General features: G+C 33.0%; 1 long non-coding RNA gene across 1 annotated transcript in view; it reads right to left on the bottom strand.

Moving 5' to 3' along the window:
- Window positions 1-12,152: 12,152 nt before the first annotated feature.
- Window positions 12,153-23,079, bottom strand: part of LOC104872927 — a 12,731-nt gene continuing 1,804 nt past the window's right edge. Inside the window, exon 3 of the long non-coding RNA XR_783313.1 lies at window positions 12,153-12,220. This is a non-coding gene — a long non-coding RNA (uncharacterized LOC104872927). The remainder of the gene's footprint in view (window positions 12,221-23,079) is intronic.

Consider the following 23,079-nt stretch of genomic DNA (forward strand, 5'->3'; position numbering starts at 1 on the left):
ATATATATTTTTATATTATATATATTTTATATATACAAATAATATATAATACATATATAATATATATTTTTTCTTGTGGGTTCATTTTGGTACACAGGGACACTATTGATTTTTGTGTGTTGATATTGTATCCTGCTAGCTACCTTGCTGAACTTGCTAATTTAGTAGCATGAGTCTTTTGGTGGAATTTTTTATGTTTTCTATGTGAAGAAACATATTAAGAGATAGACATATGTAGGTAGGAAGGAGGGCAAGGGAACATAAAAAGAATTAAGATGTGTTGTTCATTTACCAATTTGTGTGATGAATGTAGTCATTGTGAACTGCAAAAGCAATAATAAAAATAAAAATTTAAAGAAAAGAATTTTTAAAAAGACAATAGTTGTTAATTCTTCAAAGGAAAATACAATTTAAAGTAAAATTCAGTAAGTGCTGTGCATGTGAATGTGCTGAACACATTGAGCATTTTCCTCAATACTAACATCAGAATGCTAATCTTTTTTTGTTTGTTTGTTTGTTTGTTTTTTGAGACAGAGTCTCACTATGTAGTGGAGACTGACTCGGAACTCACTGTGTAGCCCAGACTAGAGTCTAACTCACAGTGATCCTCCTGCCTCAGCCTTCCGAGTGCTGGGATTACATTCATGCGCCACCACACCTGGCTGAATGCTAATCTTTCACCATGTCAGAGCCACAACACACTGAGCAAGTTACCTTGTCTGTGCCTCATCTATGAATCAGGGATAAAACAAGAGCTACCCTGAAAGGTTATGATACAAGTCAATGTATAGAAAACATCTCAAATCAATATTAGGTGCAGATCAATATTAGCAATGCATGAGTGTTCTGTTTTGCTATTATTGAATTAGTTTTCTTTGTTCCTACATTGAATTAGTTTCCTATATTGCTATAATACACTGACCCCCCAGTTCCTGTTCAGTGGGGTAACTATAGATAATAAATGTTAAAAACCCTTTATTAAGGCTATTACCACTTCATTTTATTTACTACACAGCCTGATCCAAGCATCAATAACAATTTTTTGGCCCCTTCTGTCATGATGCTATAGCAAGAACTTCTACCCAAATGAACCTTATAACATAATGCAGAACAGAACTTGAATGTCTTTGCAGAAAATGAGAAGTTTCAAAAACCATTACTACTTTCCTACCTGCCTTTTAACTTACCTATTCCTCTTCTTATGTGACTATTAATATTTTATTATATATGATAGCAGTCTCAGTATTGTATCTTCATCTTTTTGATTGAGACTTGTTTCCTGTACCATCATCTAAAAACAATATATGAGATAATAACTTGTTAGCTCTTTTTTTATGTCGTGTTCAGTTCCTATCATATACTACACAATATATTTTACTTACTTATATTTTATTTACATATTTTACAATGTTAAATCTATAGAATCTCATATTTTAGGATGCACAGTTTATTTCAAGAGTTACTTGAAAGCATGAAAAGCTAATACTACTCTAAAATATTGTTATTTAGGGCATAGCAAAGCTATTAAAAAGATTACCCTATATAAAGCACCTAACTTTATTATCTACTATTCCGGAGGAAAGCTTTAAGGAATAATAATAAATGGTCTCGCACATTTATTTCTCATATAATATAAAAATAAATAACTTTATTGTAGCCCTGTTATTGATCAATAAAATAATTTATATTCCCCAAATTATAATTTTATAAGTGGATTTAAATGAGCTTTATTTAATTCAGGACAACATTGGTTAGGGCCACATGGAAATTACAAGCCTCAGGAAAATTTAATGCCTACTCATTTTGACCAATATGCCTTTGTTTTCTCTTGCTCTCTGTTTTCCTTTTAACGAAGAAGTGATAAAAAGTCTTCTTGACACAATAGTCTTCATATTTCTGTAACTCAGCATTTAAGAACTATTGCCTTAGAGATGGGAGTTTTGTCCAAACCCATCTATGTGTGGAGTGAATAGAGTTGGCCTCAGTTGACTTGTAGCCTTATTTGTTTTACATGAACAACTCCAGTGCTATCACAGTCTCCCTATTCTTCTTACGTTTGTTCATCTGTTAGTAATATCTCTATATAACATAAATAGCAAATTTTACTCCTTTAAAAATCAGTATTCACACAGAGAAGCCAAAAAAAAAAAAACTTCCATGCACCTGACACATTATTCAAAATACAATCAATTTTCTCACAAAATAATAATGAGAGAAAAAAGAGACTTTTAATTATTGAGACTTCTTAAAAACACCCATATCTCAGTCTAGATTAGTAAAAGTCCACATTTCCTTAATCAAAATACAGATTGACTTCATGGAGTCTGTTCTTGAGTATTTTGTCCTTAATTTCTAGTATTTCTTTAACAACTTTCTATATAATGTAGAAATTGAAAAGAGGAAATTCAGAAGTAGAAAAGCAAACCAGTTAACAGCAAAAAAATGAAAATCCTCCTAGAATCTCAGAACTTACTACTACATGTAATAGTTGGGAAAGTATGAAAAAATGGCAAGAATGGACACATTTTACATGGGTTTATTACAATCATAATGCAGCACTTCTAAGAGCTTACAATCAATGGTGTATAGAATTGAGAACAAAAACATTATACTGATTTATCTGCTTATTAATTGAGGAAGATAGCCCAAGAGAAAATAGAAAATTATAGAATTGTGCAATAGAGAAAAAAACTAAAATGATTCATTATTTATTTAGGTGTGAGCCACATCAAATATGTGCATTTGAATGTTTGTTTTGCCACCTACTGATTGGATTAATAGTACTCTGGACAAGTTACTTCACATCTCAACTCTTCACTTTTCTTCTCCTGTACTGTTTTTGATATCAGTAATAGTACTTTCTCCAGAGTCATTTGAAGATCCTTTGAATTAAGATCTAAAAAGTGCTAATGTATCTTGTCTTGATGGGTACACAATGTCACTATTATTAAATGATGGAGAAAACATTAAGACCTTGCTAATAAGAAAATGAATAAACAGGGAAGGCATAAGAAAGATTAAAGTAAATGAGTAAGATCAAAGCACAGCCACTGATTTAGCTTATTTAATAATAATAATAGATTCAAGAGTATTAAAATAAATTCACATTTGCTTTTTAATGGAAAGTTTCTGTCAATAAAGAAGTATAATTATTTCAATTATATAGTATGTGAAAGTCAGTTATAGACAAGTTTACATAATATATTTCAGGATTTCTCAGATTTTGGAAAGTTTACAAATATTTCTTTCTTTTTCTGTATCCCTTATCCACCTTCTTTAATTTGTATTCTTTATTTTAATCCAGTTATTTCAACACCTGAAACTAAATGAGTACTTTTTTTTCTAAAAAGTGGCCTCATTATACATTGTATTGTTTAATTATTGCTGAGGTTTGTGGTTTTATTTCAGTCATACATGATACCAAAATTTAACTGTAGGTCATTATAAATCCTATTTGAAAAGTCTGAGGCAAGTGAACCTGATGGGTCAGGGTTCTGCAGTTTTCTGTAGAAGCTCTGTTTGCATCAGCATTCATTAGTTTCTACACAGTATTATAAATTCCCTGGACCAATTTTTGATATAATTTTCCCATTTTCTTTTATGGTCTCACATGATGATCTGCATCACTTAAACCAAGTATAAATAAAGCAACTGTTCCGAACAAAGCAGACAAAGGAAGTGGTTGCCTAGCAACAGAAATCACAGAACAGATACTGAACTCCTACTCAGATGGAAGCTTCATAGCCCAGCTCTGGCGAAAGCATCTTGAGTATCCATTCTCTCACTATGTATGTCCTTCGCACTGAAAGCAGAGGCAGCTTTTGATCACGCTACTAAATAGGATTGGAAATTAATGGGCTTCAGCAGAGACTGCACCACTTATTTGAGGCCATGAATTAGTATGTGGAAGTCAGTGCACGAGTTGCATTCCTGACGTGCTCATCCTTTTGTTTTAGAGCTGATACGTACCTGAGAATTATTTTATATGCTCATGGGTGACCATATGGGCTAAGCTGAAGATTAAAATGCATCAGAATCTGTGTGTGAAAAAAATGCAAAGCAAGGACTGGGACATCCCAGAAACCAAGTCATCTCAGTTCTCCCACATTGCAAACGCTATTGTACACAGCTCAGGTAGTTGCATATGAGGCTTTCTGAAGTCATGCTAATTACAACTAATTTAGATTTTAATTCATATCATAATTCTTTAGGTTTGAACATAGAGATTTTAAAAACTGATATTGTATAGATTTTGTGCTGTTGTTTATATGTCTATTTTTAAATATCTATGGAATTAAAAGTTCACTTTAAATTATGTTTAAATTATTTGTATTTTAAAATAATCTTTTTCCTCCTTTTTGGATGCCGGGCACCTATAATTGGATTAATCTTAATTTCTCTCTCTTATATAATACTATCATTAGTCCTTGTAAGAACTCCTGCATTTTAAATATTTATTAATCAATTCCTTTTATGTGTCTGCTATTTATCAGGTTACCTCTCTGTAATGGATAAGTCAAGGCCTCCAAAACCTTGGGTTAATAAGCCCAAGTACAGATTCTGAGAAGCCAGAAGGGATCAGAGTGGATGCTTTGCTGAGCAGGAAACCTAGACCTAATTTAAACTATAAGCATCAATTTAAGTGGATCACAATAGAAGTATATCATCATAGAAGAAGCATAAAGTTTTATTATTGTTAAGGGGAGAGTAGATGAGACCACAGTTGAAAAAAAGAGACAGTAGGACAGGAACCAATTTATTTTTGGAGACATGAAAACAGTACAGAGTGCAAGGAGGGAAGTAGCTCAGGTACTAGAACCTGGCTGGAATAAGTTAGCGAGTTTGTAGATGATTTTTAGTGGGAGCTGTCTGCACAGGTCTGAGGGGCAAATTAGTGACTGAAAAATATGTTTTGAATTTCCAAGGCATTGTGTTTCAGGCTTTGGGGATCAAGTGAATCATTCAGTTAATTTTTCCCGAAATCATTTTTGGTTGTTGTTTTCAAGGGTACTCAATCAGATGGAGGAAATGAGCGCATAAAAGAAACAATCCTAATAATGCCTGATGAGTGCAAGGAAAGAGATCTCCACAAAGTACAGTTCAGAGTAAAAAGGATTGGAAATGAATAACAACTCAGAAGAGGGGACTTTCTGAGCATTTCCTATCAGTTCCAGAGGAGCTCAATATAGCATGCAGGTAAAGGGTTTCCAGGTGCTTCTCCACAGAGATTCAATATCTGCTGCACAGCACAGTCCACCTTCTGAAGATGCCTTTGTGAAATCCCTGGAGCTCTATCAGTGACTACCAATTATGTGCTTTTGTCACCAGCCCAAATCAGATTAGTCTAAGCAGTTACCTCTCTCTGTAATATAAATCTATGTATTCTTTTTCTAAACTTCTCTTTCCTCTTTGAAGATTTTTAAAGATCTGTATTAACTACACACAGTAACAGAAGAGGAACACTTTAATTAAGCATTATTTTTAGTTCTGTAATTGTTTTCACACTTGCTGTGAAATGAAAACATACATATACCCAGACAGAGAAACCCAGTGAAACTGGCCGAAGTGCTAATTATCTATTTCCCTCCCAGTTCTCTAATTTGTTGTGGTAAAATGAGTATAAATGCCATGGGAAGTCACGGCAGGTAGGTGGCTCTGCATGTAGATTGCCACAAAATATGTTTGTGTAAGTCACAAAATTCAACAGATTCCATAGTCTCATTCTGCTTGCATTTCCACCTTTTATGTTTTCTAGGAACGCACATTTCATTTGGAATGAACCTTAGGACATTTTCCTAGTGACAATCATCTCAATTGTCAGCAACTCATAAAACACTAGAAGGCACTGGAAATGCTATGGATAAATGGCAATTAAAACAGAACACACACACGGGAAACTGTGCAGATGGCTACAAAGCAATATTCTTTCTGGAAATGGAGCACAGTGAAAATCAAACCCATCAGAAATTAAAGACTTAGAATTGATACTTTGCTACATCACTAACCACAAAGCTTTGTTAGGTATCTGTGAAGCTAATAGCTCAATTTTCATTGCTGAAAAATTAGTGTAATGCACAACAGTCAGTGTTGGTATCATAATTAAGATAAACAAAATTGAAAAACCCAGACTATAGGAAGTTCTCAATGGTGAAAACACTTTCACCATTAGTTTTGTCCTGATACTATTAGCTTTACTTCTTGATAGGAGTTTGGGTTTATCTATTAATTAATGCTAAATTTTGAATTTGTGCATTGAATATTGTCACATTTCTGCTCTAGAGAAAAACCACTGGCTGGAAGACTTATTTTCTATCATCCAAATTTTCTATGTTCTAGAGATTTTTTTCTGATTCAGACCTGAATCTCTGAGTGCATCTTCCTAATTTCTCAGTCCTTACTCTCATGGCTAGCAAGTAAAATTCATTTGATAATTTATTAAACAAGTTAGGTTTGTGCTTTAATATTTACATATAGATGTATCTATGACAACTACACTTAGTAATATTCAGAGTTCTTCTAAGAAAGGCTGTACAAGCATGAGGAAGATTGTTTCACACATACTGTAGCTGGGGGTGTATTCTGTCTTAAATTTTAGCAAGTGGCATAATTTTATTTGTTTATTCATTAACTTACCTGCTGCACTGCCTATGTTGCTTATATTCCACATAACATTGTATTGGCCAGATTTAATGTTGCAAGACATAGTCCATAGTTTTTGCCTTCCCATAATAGTATATCTCGTACTCTATCTTCCTCATTTGTGATCAATCATTTCTATTCAAAAAGACTACTGGGACAAAGTTAACTACATTTACTTTAGTATTTCCTTGCTTGTTATGATAGGATTGATAAAATCATTGCCAATTTAGCTTTACTTTAGCATTCATTAATAAATCATAAAATTTAATAATGACTAGAATGTTATGGTATAGAACACAGGTTGTATTTGTTTTCCCAAGCTACAGTGAAAACTAAATACAATATATTCACTATGTATTAATCCAGTTAAGAACAGTTAGTTGATAAGTTTAAAGAATGAATATTTTAGTACTTTAAAATGGGCTACATGATATTATAATGAAGCAAGTAATTAATACTATTTAAAATTGTTGATAATAAAATGAATTTTGGGAAACTGAGAAAGACTTGTCTTTCACAAATTCAAGGCTTCTAAAACCTATGCATCTAGCAACCACCATTCTATTTGATTGGTTCCTATTTTCTAATATGATAGTGATTCACTTTGAGAGTATATAAAAATATAGGCAAATTGTTAATGAAATATAAAACTAAGAATTAGATTCTAAGGACTGATATCTGTACTGTTCCCCGAAATATTTATGTTCTCTCCAAACATGCACACAGCCCTTTCTCTATGGAAACATTACGCAAATGATGAGTTATAGATTATATTCATCATAATCCCTTAGCAAATCTGAAAATGATCAATATTGAATACCAGACTTCCTAAGCATAGAACCCTGGGAAGTGATGCTTTTAAACTCTTGGGCATCATTGTTATGGAAATAGAATTATTAGAACAACTGCTAAAGGACTGTGTAGGACTCTGTCCTACCTCTAGGATTAGAAAGTAATTCCACTGCCTTACAAGTGCAAGGACCCGAGTTCAATCCCCGGTACAAAAAAAAAGAAAGAAAGTAATTCCAGACATTTTGTATTATCTAGAGAGCTACTCAGTCATGCATAGCATCCAGGTGTTGAGAATTTTGTAGCACAAATAATCTTTGAAACACTGATGATATTCATTATTGTAGCACAGTGCAATCATCTTGGCAAAAAAGGGAGTCCTGACAGGTTTCAGGATATAATGTCTCCTGAGGTGGACATTGGGATGCAAGATTTGAGAAAGGCGATTTTCCTTCAAGTGTGATCAGGATTATTGATACACGAAAATTTACAGTGCAAGTGTAAGCTTGAAGAGGAAATCACAACTCACTTCTAAAAAGTGTTTTACTTTATCTTAAGAAGTAGCAGGTAATCAACTGAGGATTTTTCTGGAGATAGACAGTGTCCTGTAATGTGGTACTATCAACACAAATATAACATGAGTCAAATATGGAATTTCCAGTTTCTAGTATTCACATTATAAGAAAGGAAAAAGATGCTAGTAATACAAGCTGTAATAATATATTGTGTTTAACCAGCTATCTTAAAATATTCTTTCAATATCAAACAGCATACAAATTATTAGTGAGACAGTTCATGTTTTTTATTTTATTTCAAGTATATTTTACACTATAACATATCTCAATTAAGTCAACACATATCAAGAGTTCTATAGTCACCAGTGTCTGGTGGCCATTACATGGGGTGCTTGGTGATGGTCTAATATGTCTAGTAGACAGAAATGAAAAAATTACATTCATCTCTTATACTTATCACTTACCTATCTGGTGATGTCTTGAAAACCATATAACTTTTTTCTCCTGTTTAAAATTATTTTTGGAGATACCAACTCTCTATGTTACCCAAGCTAGGATTGAATTTGTGATCTCCTTGCCTCAGTTTTCCAAGTATTTGAGGTCTGCCACCATGCTTGTCATTTACATAACTTTTGAGGTATAGTTTTTCATTTCAGAAGATATAAATTGGGAATAATACATTATATATGTCTTACAAGTCTGCTGTGTCTTATTATTCTCTAATCTGCAATGTACAAGTCATACATACATACATTTGCTGGTATGCTGGGGACTAGGAATGACTAAAAAAAATTTCCACCAGATTGAAGTTGAAAAAAAGATGAGGTTATGTGTTAAGGATTTCCAAGTACTTAAGGGCAGAGAAATTCTCTTCACTCAGGGATAATAACTATAAGCCTAATGAGCAGATTTACTATTATTTGTTGTTGCATGTATTGTCCTTAATTCTCACACAGCATAGGGTATAAAGATCTAAAAAAATCCGCCCACTTCTGCTTCACATTCTACTTATACTACTAACAGACACTTGTTTGAGAGAAAAGACATGGGTAGTTAAGGACAGCCTGGTTTTTAGTCACTTGTTGGGCCAATAGCCCAATGATACATTAATAATCTAGATCTGTGCATTTTAATACTTATATTCCAGCTAATCACCTAACCTGCAAAAATCACTATATAAAATTCCTTACAATTTGGCTGTGCAGTACAAAAGCTCCCCAAATTACTTTAGGGTTCTGTAATCCATATAGTAATGTGGGCATTCTGGAATATATTTCTGAGAAAATACTTACTTTTCAACTTTAAAAAATGAAGCTGCTCTGAATACAAAGGCATTAGCTATGCTTTAGTGTGCTGTTATTGTATCATACAAATAATTGTGAACAATGAAGTATTAAAACAGATTTAGTACTACTTATTGATTTAAGTATTAGTGAAGCATAAAGTGAGAGATAAATGTAATTTGTGAAGCTTGTCTTTTCTTACATGCAGTCTAATCACATCCATGCTATTTGGTCTGGAAATAATTCCCCCATTATTTTATCAATATTGGAAGCTACAAGTTTCACCACAGAGTACAATAAATTTGTAAGTTTTCATCTACCAGGATGGAGTTGCACTCTCTGATCTTTTCTTTCTAGGAATTAATGCACATAATGGCAAATAATTAAAATTATATGTACATTGCTTATTTTATTTTTTACCTGCTTATTGAGTTTGCAGTTATTTTTGGTCTTAGGGTTAGGGTGTCCAAATTAGTAAAATAGTTTAATCTTCTTTTGTTTTCAGCAGAACTATCTCCAAAGCTAATTGTCATTAAGGTAATGATTAGGTGATTCCTTACACATGTCTTGGTATGCTTTCAACTACATTTTTCAGAATATGGGAGCCAGACAGCCTGTGCAATACTCACAGCAAGGATGAAAAACACCTTGCTGAAAGCAAAATAAAGAGCTGAAAATAAAAAAGTCCACATCCCACTTTTTCTTCACATCTTTTCTCATTAGCACAAATTATTTTCCAGAAAAGGGTTCTTACCAGATAATTTTTTAGCAAACACCTTTTTTAAAATTCACTTTCTCTTTCTTAAACTAGTTCTAATTTAGGATGACTGGAAATGTTAATTATTAACACTACCCCATTCAGTTACCTCAGCAGCATCTTTTGAGATTCAAGAGGACTCTGGTGCTGCAGTGGGGTTTGTAAAAAGAAAACAGCTCACCCCAAAGTGCTACCATCTCTGTGAAGCTCATACCAAGAAGAAACTAGAATGTTGTCATTCTAAAGGTTAAAAAGTAATTCAAGTAACATTTATAATGAAGAGAATATCAGCATAGAATGAAAAGCTGCACTATCTTAAGTTAATGAAGAGATCATATATTAATTTCTGCAATAAGTTATGACATCTCTACTGTCCACAGAGCATTATATTAACACCCAATAATTTGAGTAAGAAGATGTAGTGCTTACATTCACATAGCCTGACTCTGGTGAAGAGAAATGTATATTTGAGTAATTTAAGTAATAAATAAGAATAATTTCCATAATTCTTGACAGCCTAAAAATTGGGATCCTTTTCCCCTGACTTGGAATGTTGTACATCAAAGAAGTGATATTGCATGTGACTCTTGAAGAATGAGTAGCTAATTGTCATTTGCTAAATGAACAAAACAAAGGAATATAATCCACACAGAAAGGTCGCTGAGAAAAATAGGACTCATTCCATTATCTACGGGATGTTAAACTGTCAATGAGAATATAAAACAATGTTTACAGAAGATATCCCATATCCTAAAAAGACTACATTTTCTTTCTATATTTTAGAATTTTATATTTGCAGTTCATTTCAAATAAGAGGATGACACAGCTTGCTTCTGCTATTGCTTGCATGTTTATACTTCCCCCAAATTCATATGCTGAAATCCTCACCCTTAATGTGATGCGATTAAGAATTGGGGCCTTTAGGAAGCAGTAGAGTCCTCATCAATATAATTAGTGCCCATATAAAAGAGTTGAAGACAGAGATTTCACCCTTTTCAACATAGAAAGACTCAGTGAAAAGTCCATCTATATGGAAGCGGGTCTTACCAGACATTTAATATGTTAGCACCTTGATCTTAGACTCTTTGTTCTCCAGAACCATGAGTGACAAATTTTCATCATTTATGAAATAGATACTTTGTTATATTTTACTGAAGCAATCCAAATGAACTATGATCGCTTCCACAACAGTCTTCCAGTGTGAAGGTCACATAGTGAAGGACTAAGACTTGCAAGGACGAGATTAGAGAGGTACTATAAACATCTAGGTAAGAGGTATGGTGGGCATAAACTTAAAAAAGCAACTATAAAATTTTAAAAAAGGGATGGATCCAAGACATATGTAGGAGTAGGTATTCATAAAATAATGACTGGATAAGAGAATTGAAAGAAAACAAAGAACTATAAATGATTCCTATATTTTAAGTTTGGGCAACTGGGTGGATTCCCAAATAAAGTGTACAGAAAGGGATTTAGTGTACAAAAAGTGTATAGAAAGCAGATTTAAAATGAAGAGTTGTTGCTATTGTTTATATTCAACTTTGAGTATAAATTTACTGTAGGAAGATACTGAGGGACAAACTTGGGAATTTATAAGGGATCCCAAAAAGATAGAGTTATATTCCTATTTCTTTCACATATACTCATTTCTCTTGTATTATTCTATGTGACTGCTAAGCATATTTCTAACTCTATCTCTGTTCAAGGCCAAAACTTATTTCTCTGCTAATTGTCAATAATTTATTGCATATTATATGTTTTTGTTAGGACTGGAAAATGTTGAATTGAAGCCAGTTATCTCAATGATAAAATAGAAAATTGGAATCAAGGAGGTGCTTTAACAGAATTATTGGAAGATTGGTGGGGCCCATTCATCCCTCCACAATGAGATAATCAGGCAGGAATCCAACCCCTGTTTTGAGTGTTTCCCAAAGTTATTTCCCTGAAAAGCCAAAATCCTCTGAATGCTAGCAGGAATGAATGAATGGCATGCAGGAAGGAAAAACTGAAGACTTGGGAAAAAGTTTAAATGCTGCTGGGGGTGGTGATACATACCTGTGGTCCCAGTGTTGAGGAGGCTGAGGCAGGAAGATCACTGCATGTTCAAGGCCAGACTGGGCTACAGAGTGAGTTCATGGTCAGCCTGAAGGCATTGTCTCAAAAAAGAAAAAAGTTTAAAAGACAAGAAGAGGTCTCTACTTTGGGGGAACATTTTTACTCTGATCCTCATATGTCAGCTGTAACATGAAAAAGAAAGCCTAGGGTTAGGGCACCACTTCAAGGAGCAAAGTAAGCTGTATCTTATTTAACTCTCCTGAAGAAGTCACCTATAAATTATGAGGAGATCCCATACTCACAGAGTTACAGATGAGTCATGGTCAATCAAAACCAATGAGAAAGGATGAGAGAGTATAACTATGTGTAGTCCCTACTATTTTCTCTGAGGCTTGTCTGCCCTAGCTCTCACCCGCCTATCATGTCAGCAGCAACAACCACCTCCCTTGTTTGAAGCATGGGGGCCCTACAAGAACTTTCCCAAGGTTTCTGAATTAAACAACAAAGCCACTCAAACTCAGTGCTTGGAGACAGAAAGATTGGTGGGACCATAAATGTAGTAGTGATTCATTTAGGAGACACTCTATGGACTGCCGCCTCTATTACATCAAGTAGATCAAGTACTAACTCGATTTTAAACTGCAGATTCTAGTCATAGATTGGCAAAACCACTCAAATGGTAGCCTAGTCAAATTGATTTAGGTGATATTTTTCATAGCTCTTGCTTTCTTCCTGATGGGAAATGAATTATCACAGTTTCTTTAGGTCCTTCTGAGTAGAGGAGTAAATTTAATGCAGATAAAATGGTGTTATAATCCCCAAATATCTACAGGTAATTGAGGCCAGAGAAGTTTTCCGATGCCATTGAGATCTGGCCTACACACAATGTATTACAGCTTATAATAGGCTTTAGGGATGTCTGAAATAAAGATCCTGTGGTTTCCCAGGATAGAAACTTAGCAACTGAAGAATGATAATGCTTTTTAAAGTCTGCTTTGTGTATGAATCCATCTGTGTTTCTCAGGCAGTTTCTCATTGCAAGGTGCCCAGGTATTGCATGTGCTTGAGAACACGGTCTTAGGCAAAATTAGAAGTAAACCAGGTTTATCTTTGGTATCCAATTTGCACCTTTTGTGCATTTTTGTGCAGATACACTATCTTCCTTCCCACTTCAACTTCTCAGATACTTAGAAGGTACTCCCTTCTTATTTTCTGCATCTTGTCTCTCAAAAGCTTTTTTTTAAGAAGCACTGGATAAACTCTGTAAAAGGATGATATATCTTTCTGGAAAGGCTTAAATTGTTAATCTTTGTTAGATCAGCTCTTTCATAAGACATGGAGACTAAATCATGACAAGAGTGGGACTGCAAGGTGCCAGCAAATGGGATAGGTGATGAGGAAACAATTCTAAACATAGCCCTTGGTTCTGACTACCATTGCTATGTTCCTATTCATTGGCAGCATTTCAAGACAGATGTTCTCTTTCCACTACTGCTTTTTCACCTAGAGAAAAGTTAAGTAGGCTAAAAGTGCTTTAGACCTGCATAGTATACTCCCTCAGTTTCTTCTCCCTACTAGTTCCTGAATTCCTATATGAAGCCAGGTCTCCTCTTCTCCCTATAATTCAATTGCTTAGTTTTTGTTCACTTGTTTTTTAATTTTGAAATATTTTAAACTTTTCTTTGTACATGTTTGCATCACATAGTGTTTACACTCACTTTTGGGGATTGGTACAAGTATGTAATGCATTTCAACTCCCTACTTTTTCCCCATTCCTGGACCCTCCTTTTACTTTTCCAGCATCATATTCATTTATTTATCTTATAAAACTTAAAAAATTAACAATTATATGTACAGGTTGAAGCAAGACTAACAGGCCAAGGAACATAAAAAATATGCAAAACTAAATTTTAAACATTTTGCAGCATGCCTAATGATGACATAACATGCTTTCTTGTCATTTTTAAAACTGTTCTACCACATTCAATTACTTGAAATGCGTTCTCCATCCAAATCTTTTTCTTCTTTTCCCCATGTACTTGAGCTTCCTTACATGAAAAAAAATTAAATATTTAGTGTCCTTTAATGTTCATCTTTACAGAATAGCATGCAGCTGATGAGAACAACAAATAACATAAATTTTGATGAATATTTCTTTTGAAGGTCATCCCAAATGTTCCCTGTATCTACTTTTAAAATTATAAAATTGATGTTTCCTTCAGTCAGAAAAAATTTCTCAAGTGCAAGCAGTATATAAAAAAAAAAAAGTTACCACTGCTACACTTCTCAACTAAAGGTTTGACAAGAGAAAAATATACAGAATATTTTAAATAGTAATTTTAACAGAGGAGTAATGAAATTTCCATAAATAAAAAAACACACTTCTTTTCTATCAACATTTAAATAATATCTTCTGATAAAACTAGTGATATACTGTAGTTTTCCTGATTGATCAATTCAGTATTTATGATTAAGAAAATTTTAAAATTTTTTACAAAGCCATCATCAGAGAAATTCAACTATGCATAGCTATATGTCATTGAACCAAAATTAATCTAAAAATAATTAAAGAAATTAAAAAATTTATTCTTTTTTAATTACTAAAAATTTTTCACTGAAATTTATGCCATATGTATGTCTTTAAAATATAAAAAGAGATACTCATATACAGTACATTTACTTTTGGTGACAAAGGTTTTATTCTTCCTCAGAGCCAAGATTTTCCTCAAAAATTCAAATATATTGATAGGAAAGACCATTTATATGGTGACTAGTAAGGGGAGGACCAGTTTAAGCCAAACATAGTGCCTTCATTTGCTAAGAAGCTAATGTTAGTTTAGTTTTAGTAGTTAATTTCATCTTTAAAAACTATTGCCCAAGAGATCTAACATAATTTGTCTAAATAAAAGAATTTTCATATATTTCTATGCTATATTATTTTCCTCTGTGATTCTAAGTCCCAGGTTGTCATTCAATTTCCAGAAGTATGACTCCGGAGAATACAAGAAAACCCAATTTCTGTCCAGGGATCAATTAGTGGAAAATTTTGTGGACCTTAATATAGGAAAGTCTTCATTTATCAAATGACCTACTGGGAACTGTCATCTTCCTCACAGTCTCACTCATCTTTTTAGTAAGTGATAACAGAAGCTTAAGAAATGGAAGTAGAAGTCCAAAATAGATAAAGATGATTTTGTGGACACAGAATAGCTTTCTTCCTGAAAGAGCCTTTTTCTTTGAGCATCAAAATCCAATGGAAACACAGCATATGTTTTCAATTTGTTACATGCTCCAGGTGCTTCAAGAAATGTAACTTTCTTGCCAGGGGATTTAGTTCAGTGGTGCCTCCACCTGCTTCGCAAGCCCAAGGTCCCAAGTACAATCCCCAACACCAAACAAACATATTTTTCTGACTTTTGATCAAGAAATAGATGGCAGGTTTTTAAATATTTGACAAGAAAACTCTTAATTAAAGTTGTACTTCTGGAAGTGTTGTTCATGGGTTTGCAGAGACTGAGTAGGGATGGTGGAGCACTCTGCATTAGCAGTACAGGGTGCTTGATCTTTCTGAGGTCTGAAGGGTAAAGCACATGGACCATGAGGAAGCTGGATCTATGGAAGAGGGGTGGCCCCACAGCTTCTTTGGCTCTGGAAGATGTTGACAATGACAGTGACACTGCTGGTAACATAAGCAGAGGAGGGGAAAACACAGCCTAACAAGTCCAAATAAAGCTTTCTCTTCTGCTTTTCTGTTATTTCCTATCAGTGTCAATTGTTTGTTGAATCCAAATGGAACTCTGGAAGAAAAAGAGCAAAGGTGACACACTCGACAGTGATCAAATTACAAAACAGGGAACAGAGGGCCAACTTTATCTTCCGGGCTGGTGATAAAAGAAAGCAAGGGAGCAACTGCCATACTTGGTCTACTCTCCTTCTCATGTTTTCCAGTAGATTTAAATGAATTTCAAAGTGGACGATAGTATGTTTGGTGGGAGAACTGAGAAAATGGAGAAATATCTTAAACCATGTGCTTTTCTTTTCATTGCAAAAACACAAATACTATTTCCATTAATGTCAACATTAGTTTCATAGGGATTATAAAATTTTAAAAACATGAATGTTGTAAAAAATAAGCAAGTCAGTTAAACTTCCCTTTCATTTTTGCTCTTTCTTCATTTATTCATTTATAAATCTATTCAAACTCTTCTCTCAACAGATTTTGTCAATAGTATTAACAGATAATTTCTCTTTTTTATTTTTTTCTTTTTATTGAGTTTATTTGTACATTCTAGGTATACAGTACAGTTACATTCATTATTGGTGTCTTGTACTTTTACATGGCAGGTCTTGGTTCTCATATTTTCCCCTTGTCCCTGCCCTCCCTTCACTCCATCCTCTCCTCCTTTTTTTTCCTTTTTTTCATTTTCTCATATTTTTTTCTTTTCCCTTATTCCCTTTCCCCTACCCTTCCCACTTTCCCTACACCTTTAGCCCTTTTATTCCTATTTCACATTGTTAATTATCTCATTAGGATCTTTTGTACTATTATACTTTTTCACAGCAGAGAAACTATTTGGTATTTACACATGTGACATTTATTTCACTTAGGAGTATATCCTCAAAATGTACCCCTTTTCCTATGAAATAATCGAATGTCTCATTCTTTATGGCTGAGTAGTATTCCATTTTATAGAAAAATCACATCTTCTTTATCCAGTTTCCAACTGATGGGCAAAAGGGCTGTTTTCAAGTTTTAGCTATTTATTACAAACTGTGCTGCTATAAATATAGGTATGCATATGTTATTGTGATATGATTCTTTTAATTCTCTTGGAAAGATACCCAGAAGAGGGATGGCTGGGTCAAATGGAACCTCTAGTCCCAGCTCATTGAGGAATATCCTTATTGATTTCCATAGTGGTTGCACCAGTCTGCACTCCCACCAACAATGGAGAAGGGTTCCTTTCTCCCCACAACCCCACCAACATTTGTTATTGTGTGATTTCTTGATAGCAGCCATTCACGTGGGGTGAGGTGGGATCTCGGTGTTGTTTTCATCTGCATCTCTTGAATGACCAGTGATGTGGAACATTTTTTCATCTATAGACTTGATGCTTTTACTTCTTATTTAGGTCTTTAATGCACTTGGATTTTAATTTAGTGCATGGTGAGAGATAAGGGTCTGGTTTTAATCTTTGTCAGGTTGAGATCCAATTTTTCCAACACCATTTATTAAAGAGGCTATCTTTCCTCCAGTGGGGATGGTCAGCTCCTTTTCAAGGATGAGGTAGCTGGATACATCTGGAGTTGTTTTGGTGTCTTCCAGTCTGTTCCACTGATTCTCAAGTTTGTTTTTTTGTCAGTACCATGCTGTTTTTAACACAGTAGCTTTGTAGTATAGTTTCAAATTGGGAATTGTTATACCCACTGCCATGCGTCTGTTACCTAGGATGGCTTTTGCTCTTCTAGGTCTCTTCTGGTTCCAAATGAATTTTTGGATTCTTTTTTCTAGTTCTGTGAAATATAGTGTTGGAATTTCAATTGGCATTGCATTGAATCTGTATAGCAGTTTAGGTAGTATGGCCATTTTCACTATGTTGATTCTTCCTACCCAGGAGCAGGGGATATCCTTCTATTTTCTTATATCCTCTTCAATCTCTTTTTGCAGAGTTCTGTAGTTTTCAGTGTAGAGGTCTTTTGCTTCTTTTGTTAGGTTGATTCCTAGATACTTCATTGTTTTAAATGATAATTTCTATACATATGAGCCAAACAGACTTCAAAGAATTTTATGTGTGTTGAATCAACCCAACTCTCAGACCAGCCATATTTCCTTGGTTAGAAATCTCAATTTTCATCTTTCTAGTAGATTTACATCACTAGTTAATTAATATTGGGTGACACTAAATGCTAAAATAGGTGCAATTTGGAGTAAAGAGGGTAAATTAATTAAATTGTTTAAAGTGCTAGAATTGCTAAATAGAAAAAGTAGAACTGGAACCCAGGAAAGTTCATTCTAAGAGTTTAGTTTTTAATTATTATACTGTGCTGTTATAAACAGATATTATGGGACACTTAATCAATGGCAGGGATTTTTGTAGCCTTTGAAAATACATAAATAAAGAAAAATGACTGACTCTTAGTGGAATACCACCTACCTACCTCTCCAGTGGTAGAGATATCCAAATAAATTAATATAAATATTAATATTTAAAAATACATTTTAAAGGGCTGAGATTTAGCTCAGGGGTGCCACCGCCTACTTTGCAAGTACAAGGTCCCAAGTTTGATCACCGGTACCAAAAGAAAAATAAATAAATAATATAACATACACTTTTAAATTGAAAAAAAATTAAAATTAAATACACAACTAAGGTTTTGGTAAAGTGTTAGGAGAAGTGTAAAGTTTTATTTTCAAATGACTAGTGCAGTGTCTTATAGAGCTAATATTTGAACATAAATAAAATATATATAAAGAATAAAATGTGGGTTAAAAAATCTAGGCATAAAAAATTGTAAATGCAACAATCCTTATATTGTTTAAGCAAAAAAGAAGGAAAATAAAGGTATAAAGGCCATCAATTGTTAATAAACATTCTGACAGCATGAATAACACAGGAAATTCTGATCTGGATATTTTACTACTATTCACATGTAATCTTTTAGGCCTATATGAGAGAGACTGTGATATTTTCTCCTATTTATGGATAAAACAACTGACATCCAGTGTCATATAATCCTTACATAAATCTCCCAATAGTTTGAGGTCAAAATTTTGATTTCAGGCAATATGATTTGTGTGATAGTCCCTTGACTATTAGGATGTTGCTTTATATGTACTGATTCTATGTTTTCTCTTCAACAGTCTTTCCTTTGTCTCATTTTTAAATTTTCACAAAGATTTTCTCAGTCACTTTAAAACCATCAATTTTATTGTATTATATATTTTTTCCTTAATTCTTTTTCATAGCATCTTATTTTTTGGATAGTTTTGAGGATAGTGTAGATTTTAAGTTTCCTATCCATGTTGTCTTAGAAGGCTTTCATTCTTTAAGCAGCAGTATTTTAAATATCTCAGATGGACGATTTCCAAAAAAAGTTGAATGATTCTTTCCTATATTTATTTTTACAGAAATACAGTAAGATTTGGTTGGAGTAGACTTCATTTCAGGTTGTTGAGCAGGTGAGCCAGTCTCTTCTTTACAAGACACCAAGTGTGAATACATAGAGGATTTCATTCTAATAGCATCCAATTTGGGGGAAAATGAATGGTTCGGTTTCTTACACAATAATATTGTTGAGTGTAAACTTTGTATTTGGGCATGGGCATTCCTGAAGCAGAATGAAAAGAAAATGACATGGCCTTATAGTACAGCAAATAGACTTTCATAATTTTTTTTGTTTCTTTTTCAGATGAATGCTAACATGTATCACTGTGAATGTCCCTAATTACAGAGCTCTAAGGTTGAATTTTTTCAGTTTCATATTAGGGAAAAGGAATTATAACCAACTGAAACAAAAACTTGCATGAATTTATTAAATAATTCATTTATCAATTATTCACTGAATTTACAATTTACCAGACAAATTCTAGCTGATGAAAATACAACATTAACAAAACCTATGATCACCAGAAACTGAAATTCTCCTTTGTTTTAAAGATTTCTTTTTAGACATAATGATGAATATTCTGTTGTTTTAGTGGTAGTGGTGGTTGTGTGTGATGTGAGGTAAAGACTGAACATTTGAAAAATACATACTCAATTTTATGTTAAAGATTCTTGTTTTGTATTGACTTTTTTGGTGGGGAGGGGTAGCGGGGATCGAACTCAGGTCTTTGCGCTTGCAAGGCAAGCCCTGGAACCACTGAGCTAAATCCCCAGCCTTTTTTCTTAAATTTTGAGACCTGGTTTTAGTTTCAGAAAACGATTTCTTTTTAAGTCACTAAAAGAATACTATCTCATTTAGGGAGAAATAAATTTTCTGCCTTTGTTTCTTTGAAGTTTTAAGGTTTTTTGCTATTGATTAGACTTGTTTATTCTCTTACATTTTCTCAAAGGAGATATCTTTATCTTTATATGTGGAGAAGTCAGTAAACTGCACTTTTTGTAAGATGGAGTGTTTGCTTTATGCTGTAACGAGTCGGTTTCTATGTCAGCAATAGATTTTGAGTATAGTAAAGTTCTCAGGAAAGTGTCTAATGTATTTGAGACAAGGTGTGAACATGATGCTGAGAGTACTGGATATATTATCACTGGTCTGCTTCTCAGGACCTAGAAATCATGCTCAATCTGAGAGTGTTTGGTCACAATTGCCACTTTGGACAGCAGTGCTAAGCTCGTAGCCTGTATAGTATTTTTTTGTCTGTGCTCTGAGAGTAGGCAAACTGACATTTAACTAATTTTAGTTGGACTTCATTTCATGTTTTGTTTTCAGGATTCATCTAGGAGAGAAATGTTTTTGTTTTGTTTTGCTATTGTTTATATTTTTATTTTATATATTTTCTGTGTTTTACAAAAAGTTTTCTGGCTTCTTTTATGCTCTTCCACTATTTTGAGTAGATTTTGCTCAAAATCTACAGCTATTCACTTTATGCCACTACACTGTCCTCAGACTCTTGTTTGGTTACTCTGTGCTTCTCACTACAGTGCTTTAAAAATATGTACAGCTTATGCTTCCGTTAGTCAGAGGGGAGATGACAGGTTACTGGAAATTATTTTCTGGTTTTCATATCCTTTCTACTTTTCCTTTCTCATGAATATCTTATTATACCTGTCAATTTTCAATGAGTATTTTAAAGTTATATAAGAACTATTAATTTTAGTATTGTTTGTTTGTGCACCCTGTGTCTGTTAATATATTCTGGGAGGTGAATTTATATTGTTGCAATCAAATCATGACTCTTTATATTTCCCATCTTCAAATGCAATGTTTTGTTTTTGTTTTCTATTTTAGACACTGTGTGATATGTTAAAAAATATAATAACCTTATGTGATTTCTTGCGATATATATTTAAATTATTGAAATTGAGTATTCTTATGATTTGATAAAATAAAGAGGTTGAAAGTCCTTTTTAAACCATCTGTCCGGAGGAGTATATGATAAATATATTGTAAGTTCATTTATTTCTGAGAATATCTAGGCATTATTTGCACAAATGTGCAAAAGTCACTTGCAAGGATATAAAGTTTTTGGTACATAAACAAGTATTTTAGCCAATATTTTATATTACATAACTGCTTGGTCTCAATTCCTATCTATACATATTAGTTAGATTTCATTTTTAAAAATATAGCTGGTGACAGAGAAAAGGCTGATATGAAGATTTGATTAATGTTCTTCTTCCTCTTACTCATTTTTGGTTACCTCTAGAATACTGTTAAATTCTCCTCAGGTCCAGCCCAATGGATAAAGCTAAAATTCCCTATGTTTGTAATATTCCTTAAAATCACTTGCTTTTTAAAAAATCTTTAAGGAAGAAATTAATTCCACTCTTAGTCCACAGTAGCTCTCATGTAAAAACTAGGCAATATTAAATACCTCATAGAAAAGTACGGGAAGGGGAAGTGGGAGAAGTAGGGGAAAGGAAAGAAGGGAATGGAATTAACATGAGAAAATGCAAAAATGGAAACTAAACCTTTGTAAAGAGAGGGGTGGAGGGGTTGAAGAGAGGGCAGAGGAATGGGGAAAATACGAATCAAGATATATTATGTAAAGGTACAAATCTCCAATGATGAATGTCATTATATTGTATACCTAAAATGTACCAATAAAATTAATTTAAAAAATGAAAAGTAGTGTGCAGTTTCTGGCAGAAGCAAAACATCTGAAAAAGATACATTTAATCTCTATTTTAAAACATCTAATTCTATCCATAGTTATTCAGCTTGATGAAGAAAAGGCTTCTAAGAACTAATTTGTCTACCCCAGGCCAAAAGCATTATAACTTCTATTATATTAGGTAAATAGATTAAAAGACATATATTATAAACTCAAGTTAATAAAGTGAAAGTAAAAGAACAGCAATTGTAAATGAAAACATAAAAAAATAAACAAAATATATATACCTTAATTTTATATGGAATTGTATTTGTCAGAGGTTCTTGTAAAAACATCACTTTCTAATAATGTTAAAATAGTAATATTAATGTAATTGCCTTGCTAATATTACATGTGTAAATATGGAAACAATTTCTTTGGGGAAAATGTTTAATACATTTACTTTCTTTGATATGTAGACTGCAGGTTGAGAATAATAAAATATAATTATTTGCTTCCTTGGGTACTTTTAAGGTTTTGCTCCTCTCTTTCAAAAGACTGGAATTCAAATGTATGAAAACTCTCTGAGGAAATTATGAACTTTTTAAATGTTAAAAAATCAAATACAGAAATTCTCAGGAGGTTTTTACAAATTATAACACTGAAATACATTGTGATAACAATATCTGTCATCCAAATTCAATGTACTCATTGTGTCACCAAAACTGTATGTGTTTAAACATGGTAAAGTTGTACTTTATCAATGAAGAATGTTTGGATTTCTTAAAATTTTTCATAAAGCATTTATAAATCTATGAAGAAGTCAATTTAATGGCTGAAATGTATTGTCATTTCAAAATCCACAATAATGCAATACTCATGTTACAAAAACAAATTTCACTCAAAATATAAAGAAATGATATAAAGCAGTTTTCAAGAAAATCATGTTTTAAGGGTAGAACATTTAACAACTCAAAGTGAATCTATCTTTACAAATTTTTACTTGAATCTATCTTTATAAATCCAAATTTATATTCTGTATTAAATTCCATCTAGAAATACATTTTGTAAGATGGATATTACCATAGTAAGAGATTTGCTGTAAACTGATTTATGATACATTGTATATAATTTTTATTCACTGAACTTGCTAACTTTTCATGTTGCTTGCACATATAGAAAGAGAACAAAAATGTCAGACTAAAATTATTATTTTAATAACCTTGTTAGATTATGTATAATTCTAATATATATATATATAATATATATATAATATATATAATA

The sequence above is a fragment of the Fukomys damarensis genome, unplaced genomic scaffold, assembly GCF_012274545.1.
Source record: "Fukomys damarensis isolate Sample0158 unplaced genomic scaffold, DMR_v1.0_HiC HiC_scaffold_29, whole genome shotgun sequence".
Classification (NCBI taxonomy): domain Eukaryota; kingdom Metazoa; phylum Chordata; class Mammalia; order Rodentia; family Bathyergidae; genus Fukomys; species Fukomys damarensis.